Below are 9,179 nucleotides of genomic sequence, written 5' to 3'. Positions count from 1 at the left end.
ACCTAGCGGGACAGACAGGGATGAGCAAACACTAGCCATCTCCCTGACATTGCTGCATCATCACTTCCTGGACAGATTGGCATTGCGTTAGGTAAGCTGTTTTTGGCCATCAGGCACCGAGAGCGCCCACCCTATGTGGCACAAACAATGGGACACCGTATTGTCTTACATGGGAAAGTCACACTTTGAGCAGTTGACTCCATGCAGCGCCAGGCTCTCTACATGCCTCGGCTCCTCCTTCCTCCAGAGAGCTGAAGCCCAGTTCTGTTGCATGGTGCTTCGTGACTGCAAGGGGTGGGTGCCATTGGCAGCTGGAGCTCTGTGGCTCTTTGTCCTCCAGCACCTGCTGAGAGAGAAAAGCCACACCCTTATGCATAAACGATAACCCTTCCCCTTCATTCTGGTCATACCAACCTTAGACACATGGGCAGTGGGTCACGAGGAGGAGGAGGGTGGCATGAACTGATTGTCGTGGATTCCTCAGAATCCAATCTGAGAGTCTAATTTTGAAGAACATTTCCCCCAAACTGTGAAACTTCAGAGACAGTGGCTGCTTAATTAAAATCTGAGTTCCCTTGGGAAAAAAAAGTAAAGAAGGATGGAGGCTGACTGGGACCCAGCAGTGTTCACCACAGCTACTGTTGTTCTTGGGAAATAGAGCAATGTCTCTTCATGAGGAGGAGGGGTCCCAACACACTGTACTGTGCTGCTGTGGTGGGAAATAGATTGACAAAAATAAAAAGTGAAACAAGGATACGTATTTATATGCATATTTTAAATATTTCCAGCTAAGATTTGTGAAAGGATTGCTTTGTGCCTCCAAAGCGAAGCCCTGTTGTACAACTACTTACAGCCTTTGCAATATCATTCTTCATTTTATTAGCAAATGTTGATATCTACCTATGCTTATTCGTTTTCTTCAACTTGACACAAAGTACAGGTATCAGGGAAGAGGGAACCTCATTTGAGGAATTGTCTCCATCAGATTGCCCTGTAGACACATGCCTGTGGGGCATTTTCTCAATTGCTAATAGCTGTGGGAGGGCCCAGCCCACTGTGAATGGTGCCACCCCTGGGTATATGGGCTTGGATTGTAAAAACAAACAAGCAAACAAACAAATAAACAAACAGCTGAGCAAGCCAGAAAACAGCACTCTTCTGAGGCCTCTGCTTCAGGTCCTGTCTCCAGGTTCCTGCCATGAGTTCCTGCCCTGACTTCCCTCAATGAAGAACTGTGATTTGGATGCACTAACCAAATAAACCCTTTCCTCCCCATGTTGGTTTTGGTTGGCATTTTGTTGCAGCACTCACGAAGCAAACCAGCACACTACCGTTCTTCAGCCTCTGTCTCATTACTGGGAAGTCAGCAACAGTAAAATAACTCAAGGCCCCTTGTCCTTGTGGAAACTGTTCTCTAGTTAGGACACTGAGGCTAACGGGATCGATGAAGCTGTGGGGGAGGGTTTGAGCTTAGATATGGCAGAACTGAGATTTGGATACTGAGAATCCAGCACTGAAGCCAAGAATGGGTCATAACAGGAAGTCATGACTGTGAGATGCTCACTCAATCACAGGCTCCTTTCTTTCTGAAAGCTACCATATGGTAGGGAGCAGGTTCACAAGCACCTGGATGAGGCATTGCCCAAGGGTCAGATACTGTCTTCACAGCCAGCTCACTTATGAGAGCTCTAGGGAGGGTGGAGGACAGAGAACAAGACTTGGGAGGTTCATGCAAGCCAAGGGTGTGTCAGGCCAACTCTATGAGTGCAAGGGCCGGGGAAAGACTCATAGGAACCTGTCTTTCGTCCTCCTCTTCCAGCTGCTATTTAGTAACTTATACTCATGTTGCCTACTGCTGGATTCCGGGATGGATGCTAGTGTGGCTACTCTATCATACTAGAAGCCTTCCAGACTTCTGAGCAGGAATCTACACAAACTGAAAACGAATGCACATTCAACAGGTGGGTCTCTCAAAGTATGATTTTCTTACATCACATTTAAAGCTTTAATATCCAGCTTAAGCTATTTTAGTTTTAAATTCCACCACATAAACTCACACTTGAAAAGATAATTTGCTTTACTGTTCCCCCAGGCACAGGAAGATGATGGACTTCAAATATATCTTCTCATTGGAACTATTTGTTTAGTCCAGCTTTTTTTTTTTTTTTTTTTTTTTTAAGACATGAGGTCTCATTATATTGCCCAGTCTGGCCTCTAACCCCAGGGTTCTAAAGAGCATCTTGCCCCCTGAGTAGCTGGGACTCTATGCAACTGCCACTTTGTTCAGCTAAGTTCGTTTCTTTTGAACAAAGTTTGAAGTTTGACCCTTACCCACCACGTGCGGCACTATGCTAGTGTTAGGTCTGCCCCTCAGAAGAGATGCTGAAATGAATTCTCGTCAGAATGGTGTCAGAGAGCTGTCTTCCTGGGAGATGCTAGCGGGGAAGTAGAGGACAGTATGCAGGGTAGAGCAGGGGGAAGGAGGCACTAGAAGTGGAGTTCTCAGGCTATGAGGAAACTGTGGGACAAAGTCAGCCATCTTCAGCCGGCCTCTAATAGAGGAGCAAAGCTCCCGGCTGCTAATGCCACAGGAAGTTGGGTTTCTTTTCTGAGCAGCAGAAGTTTATCCTAACTGGCTCCAAAGCCAGAAGGAAAGGATTGGCCTAGAGAAGACACAGCACACTTCAACAGCACCAGATTTAGTAGCAAAAGGAAGTCAAAAATTCAAGGCAAGCATGAATTATACTCACCTTCTTATGTACAGGGAGAGAGGGCATGTAATACTTTTGTTATAGACATGCTTGGTAGTTTGGGGGGAGTCTTCACCTATAGAAACTTGGGCTTATTGGACCCAAGGTATCTTCTCCTCACCCCTGTTGACTTAGGGCCAGCTAACACTGTCTGTGGTGTAGTCCTGATCAGTGTAGGACGTTTAGATGCATCAGTAGGCTCTACCGGATATAACGAAACATGTCTCTAGATAATTGCTGGAAAGCTTCTAAAGGGTAATTCTACTCCCAGGTGTAATCTGAGATTTTTATGACTCAAAATGCTATTTGAACACTTGTAATAATTGAGAAGATTTTGGGAGAAGTTGGTTAAAGGAAATGAACTTTGAGTTATACAAGGTATCTGCTGCCTAACAGGTACCTATGGTTAACAGCAAACTATTGTGTTTTGTTAATTTTTGTTGTTTTTGCTTTTGTTTATTGTTTTTGTTTTTTGTTTTTGTTTTTATGGATAGGGTCCCTTTTTTACCCAGGCTCACTTACCTGGACTCGAGTGACCTTCCTTCCTCCGCTTTCTGAGTAGCCACAGTGCCTGGTTACAAGGTACTGTTGTCACTGAGAGTGGGTTTGAAGGGTTCCCAATACCCAATACCATATTGAGGCACCACATGTAAATCAGTTCACTTAGCCATAACAAATACTTTTCAGTTGAACATATAATATATGACATATATATATATATATATATATATAGTTTTATTGACTTTATTTGACAATAGAATAGATAAATGAATTTTAGAATGACAAGAAATTAACAACAAGCTGTTTCTCTCTGAACTGTGGTTCAGTTATCATAAAGAATATATGGCAACAAGGAAAAATAAATCCCACATCATTTCTTAATATCTACAAACTTTACAATTAATAAATTACACCAAAGTTTTAAGAAATCTGGGGGGTTCTTTTGGTCCTATATGTTCACCTCACTTTAAGTGAACATTGAAAGCCAAGTGTGGAATCACGAAAACAGAAAGATGATGAGGATGGAGACAGTGAGGAGGACATATCCTAGAACAAGCTGGGTAGCCTGGACTCGGTGGCTCCAGTAGGGCAATTCTCACTGTGATCCAGTCAGGTTCAGGACTGGGAATGGTGATGCTCATGGAAGACAGCTCGGAGGTTCTTTCTCCTTTAAAATGAAAATTAGCCTGTGATTCACTGCAAAAAATACTGAGTTACTTTGGACCCTTGATGATTCATTCGGTCTATGAAAATTTGACTTATATGCAAATTTGAGGGGAAACAGATCTATAGAAAGGGTCAAACTATTGTTTCCCTTCCAAAGGTCCTGTTGAAGAATATAATAATTTTAAGGTTAAAAAAATGGCATTGATACATTCACACACACACATTCAAATTATACAAATTGTGCTAGTATTGATTCAAGGGCAGGACATCTTCTGGAGACATTTATTATCACATTCATGTATTCCTTAATGACTGACCTGGCCATAGCAAAGAATTTGCCAAGAAAAGTCCGGAAATGATTAGGTGAATTTGCAGAGGGGATGGCAAGAAGGAAAAGAAGGGAGGAGAAGAGGGAAGGAGAGAGAGAGAGAGAGAGAGAGAGAGAGAGTTTCCATGACTTCTAATAAAAGCATAGAGAGAATGTGAGAAACAAAAAGTAGTTTGCTCTGGCAAACAAAACCAACTGCTCTATAAATATTTCATAATTTCAGCCCCATAAGGTCTCATTGTCTGGTGGGTATCTTTATTATGAGTAATCATGGGTTGTTCTTTGTTCATTTCAGGCTTTTTCTGTCATTTGGTCTCTGAAGTAGCACCCACTAATTTCATTCCCATTTACCTCATCATGGTATAGAGAGAATATATGTAGTCAGCTAAGAGGCTGGATTCGTAACTGTACAATTTAAACATACAAAGTCCATTTTTAGAGGCAGAGCGTGGTGTGTGGAAACTAAAACCCGGGAGAATTGGGGTTTTACAAGGCTCTTTGCAAAAGAGAACAGCTCTTGTTGAAAATGTCCCTGCTTCCCAGGGAGGTTGAGAAGTCTCCAGTTTAAACCTGCTTTGCTCCCTCCTAAGTTCCAGCTGGAGTCTGTGGTAATTCTAGGAGGTGGGGTCTCTGGGAGGTGATGAGGTCATCAGTGTCCTTCTCAGAGAATGGAGGAATTGCTGCAGAATGGTCCATGGTAAAGCTAGGCTGTCCTTTTTGTCTTGTCTCTGGCTCACTCACCCTTTCTGCTCTCGTCTATGACTTGAAGTAGTTTAAGGTCTTCCAAAGCCGGGCGGTGGTGGCACACGACTTTAATCCCAGCACTCAGGAGGCAGAGGCAGATGAATCTCAGTGAGTTCAAGACCAGCCTGGGTTACAAAGCAAGTTCCAGGAAAGGCGCAAAGCTACACAGAGAAACCCTGTCTCAAAAAACCAAAAAAAGGTCTTCCAAAACCACCTTGGTACCACCTCTCTCTGTCTCTCTCTGTCTCTCTCTCTCTGTCTCTCTCTCTCTCTCTCTCTGTGTGTGTGTGTGTGTGTGTGTGTGTGTGTGTGTGTGTGCGCGCGCGCGCGCGTGTATAGGAGAGTGCACATGTGTTGGCCTCAGTATCATTCCTCATGATGTGTTGATCTTTTAGGCAAAGTCTCTCACTGGGAACTGGGATTTGCTGATTCATCTACGTTTGCTAGCCAAGAGCCCCTGGGATCCATGTTTCTGCCTCCCCATCCTTGAGACTCCATGCGTGCACCACCAGGCCTGGCTTTTTTAAGTGGGTTCTGGGGACTGAACCAAGGTCCTCATGCTTGTCAGACAAACACCATGACCGGATGAGCCACCCCCCCACCCCCCCCCCCCCCCCCACCCCCCACCCCCACCCCGGCCCCAGACTGTGTTCTTAGACTTTCCAACCTCTGAAACGGTGAAATCAAACGATTTTCTTGTTTTTATAGGTTATCCCATTTCAGGTACTCTGGTAGAGCAACAGAGACAGGTAGGTATGTAGCACAAATTGTTAGAAGGGCTTATTAATAAAAACAAGTGTAGCTAGGGTTTTCCTGCCTTGCCCACAGTCAGGACAATTCTCTGTCACCCTCCAGTCCCACAGCCGCTCAGACCCAACCAAGTAAACACAGAGACTTATATTGCTTACAAACTGTATGGCTGTGGCAGGCTTCTTGCTAACTGTTCTTATAGCTTAAATTAGTCCATTTCCACAAATCTATACCCTGCCACATGGCTTGTAGCTTACCAGCATCTTCACATGCTGCTTGTCATGGTTGCAGCTGGCAGTGACTCTCACTCAGTCTTCCACTTCCCACAATTCTCCTCTCTGTTAGTCCCGCCTATACTTCCTGACTAGCCACTGGCCAATCAGTGTTTTATTTATTGACCAATCACAGCAACAGATTTGACATACAGCCCATCCCACGCACTTCCCATTTTCTTTTCTTTTTTTAAAAAGGAAGGTTTTAACTTTTACATATCTCCAAAGTCAGCTTGGTATGTTTGGGAATTTGGGCGTAGTTTCTCTTGCTACTTACTGCTAGAGAGTGCGCTGTATCTTATGGGAACACAAAGAAAATTTTAGGATTATGGAGTAGTCTGTGAGGGTGTATCATCTGAGCCAGTTGCCTTGAAATGGTTCTGGATGTTGGGTCATCTGGGCCATGGTGTCATTGGAGACCTTTCAGGGGGTCTTGGCTGGTCAAACCTGATGTATCTTAATCTGGAACAAATCCATAGCCTCTGGCTTTCTGTGGAAACAAAAGCATAGCCTCCTTTCCAAAGCAACATATCCTTACATCTAAATTTTGAAGTCAAGGTACCTGTAAAATATACATTTTGGCATAACTCAACAGCTTTTGCAATCAAATGTTTTTCTTCAGTTATGAATATCAAAGAGAACATAATCCAGATTCTCTGTGTAGTAGCCATCTTTATGTGGCTTGTTTTTTATATTACCTTGAGCCTATTGCTTTAAACTGCAGCTTTTTAAGCCTGAAACTGCGCTGTGGCTGCTGGCTCTGCCCACTTCAGCTTCCCAACATGGCAGTGGTATGTTTTCCACCATCTCTGGGAGCCATCAACTCTCAGAAATAGTGGGTCTATGCTTCTATCAAAGCAGTGTGAAGCCCAGAAACCTCTTTTTGTTTTGTACTAGCAAAGGCTAAATCCACCATGCAGCTTAATGTGCCACTTGCAGAGGACTCATTCCCGCCATACTGCAGGTCGCGCACACCAGGAACCCGCCATAGTAGACAGTAGCTCAAACACACATGCTGCTGCTAACTTGAAAGAGACAACAAGGAACTGTTTATAGCTCTGTTTTAGAATCTTTTTACTCAGGTTTTAGGTGGAAACACTTGCCAAGACATTGGGCGCCATTTGTAGCTAGAGTTTTCCTGCCTTGCCCACAGTCAGGATAATTCTCTGTCACCCTCCAGTCCCATAGCCACTCAAACCCAACCAAGTAAACACAGAGACTTATATTGCTTACAAACTGTATGGCCATGGCAGGCTGCTTGCTAAATGTTCGTATATCTTAAATTAATCCATTTCCATAAATCTATACCTTGCCACGTGGCTTGTGGCTTACCAGCATCTTCACATGCTGCTTGTCATGGTGGCAGCTGGCAGTGACCCTCACTCAGCCTTCCACTTCCCACAAACAAACCTGGAGACAAGTATTGGAGTGAACGCTGGAAGATCAGAGAAGCAGAACAGGCCACATCTAACCTCACCTTGCCAAGTTCTCAGCTGATCCTGTTGCCTCAGACTGAAAGCCTCTGAGTCCTCATCTGAATGAAACTCAGCTGTACTGTTGCTCAAAAGCCTAAAAGCTTAACAAGACTCTAGTTCCTGGTCCTCACGCCTTATATACCTTTCTGCTTCCTGCTGTCACTTCCTGGGTTTAAAGGTGTGTGTCACCATGCCTGGCTGTTTCCAGTGTGGCCTTGAACTCACAGAGATCTGGATGGATCTCTGCCTCCCAAGTGATAGGATTAAAGGCGTGTGTGCCACCATTTTCTGGCCTCTATGTCTGTCTAGTGGCTGTTCTGTTCTCTGACCCCAGATAAGTTTATTAGGGTGCACAATATATTGGGGGACACAATATTACCACATAGGTAGGTAGCTATGTTGCTTGTTGAGGCTGGAGAATGGGACTGGCCGACTGGTAGCTGGTAAGCATGGGCAGAGTAACCCTGCTTTGCTCAGAAGTGGGGGGACTAAGCTATCACCTTGGTCTGTAGACCAGCTGCCCCTTGTCCCTTTGTCAATAGTACAATCTAATCAGATATCATAGTTTCACCCCCATGGCTAGAGTAGTTGGTCCAGCCATAAATGTCTAATCCAAAATGGTCCACAGAGGACATCTGCTGGAATTACTGTGGGAACAGAAGAGGAGCTGGATTCTTTAACAGAGAGAGAGAGAGAGAGAGAGAGAGAGAGAGAGAGAGAGAGAGAGAGAAAGAAAGAAGAGGAAGAGGAAGAAGAAGAAGAAGAAGAAGAAGAAGAAGAAGAAGAAGAAGAAGAAGAAGAAGAAGAAGAAAAAGAAGAAGAAAAAGAAGAAGAAGAAATATGAAATGGGAAGCAGACTCTCTCCCCCGGAGTGACCAAGAACCACCATCTGTAGACAACCTGGCCCAACAGACCAACCTTTCAGAAGTCACAATAGAAGGGTAAGCTGTATCTGCCGCTGTTCTTTTAGTTTCTAGAGAGCAGTCATGCCCTGATATCCATGTGAGTTTGGTTATAGTATTCCTGAAGACACTCAAATCCATAGATGCCCAGTCTCTTGTATAATATGCAGTAGAGAATTTATATACAGCTGTGTGGGTGTTGTTATTTTGTATTTTAGGAAATAATGACAAGGAAAAAAATGTCTGCACATTTTCAGGGCTGGTGTTACTCATTTCCCCAATATTGTCCATCTCGGGTCTGCAGATGCAGAACCAGCACATATAGACTTTCAAGCACAACTACAAGCTTGCCCTTTACTCAAACTATTTGAGTTGGGTTTCATGGCTTGCAACAAAAAATTTCCTTAGGAATTCAATACATCAAAGTTTGGTTCTTTAAAACCTGGAGAAGGGGTAAGGTCCTGAGATTTTTGTGCCTTGGCAGGAAGACGAATCGGAAAATGTTCAGGGATCTGTATGTATCTAGGACAACTGGGAAAAACAGGTGATAGGGTGGTTAACACCCTAGGAAACAATCAGAAAAGGGCTGAGATCGGGGTTAGGAACAAGATATATTTGGAGAGGGGACCACATGGATTTCTGAGACCCTGTAGGCTCAGATGGTGAATCGAGGTGGGTTACATGATCTCTTCCTCGTTATTTCCTTAAGTGAACACATATGTCCTTCCTGTGTAGATTATATAGTGCACAGTTTCTCAGGATAGGAAGAGGCTAGGCAACAGCTACCAAAC

Source organism: Peromyscus leucopus, chromosome 3, assembly GCF_004664715.2.
Source record: "Peromyscus leucopus breed LL Stock chromosome 3, UCI_PerLeu_2.1, whole genome shotgun sequence".
NCBI classification, from domain to species: domain Eukaryota; kingdom Metazoa; phylum Chordata; class Mammalia; order Rodentia; family Cricetidae; genus Peromyscus; species Peromyscus leucopus.
This window is presented reverse-complemented; position numbering follows the sequence as displayed.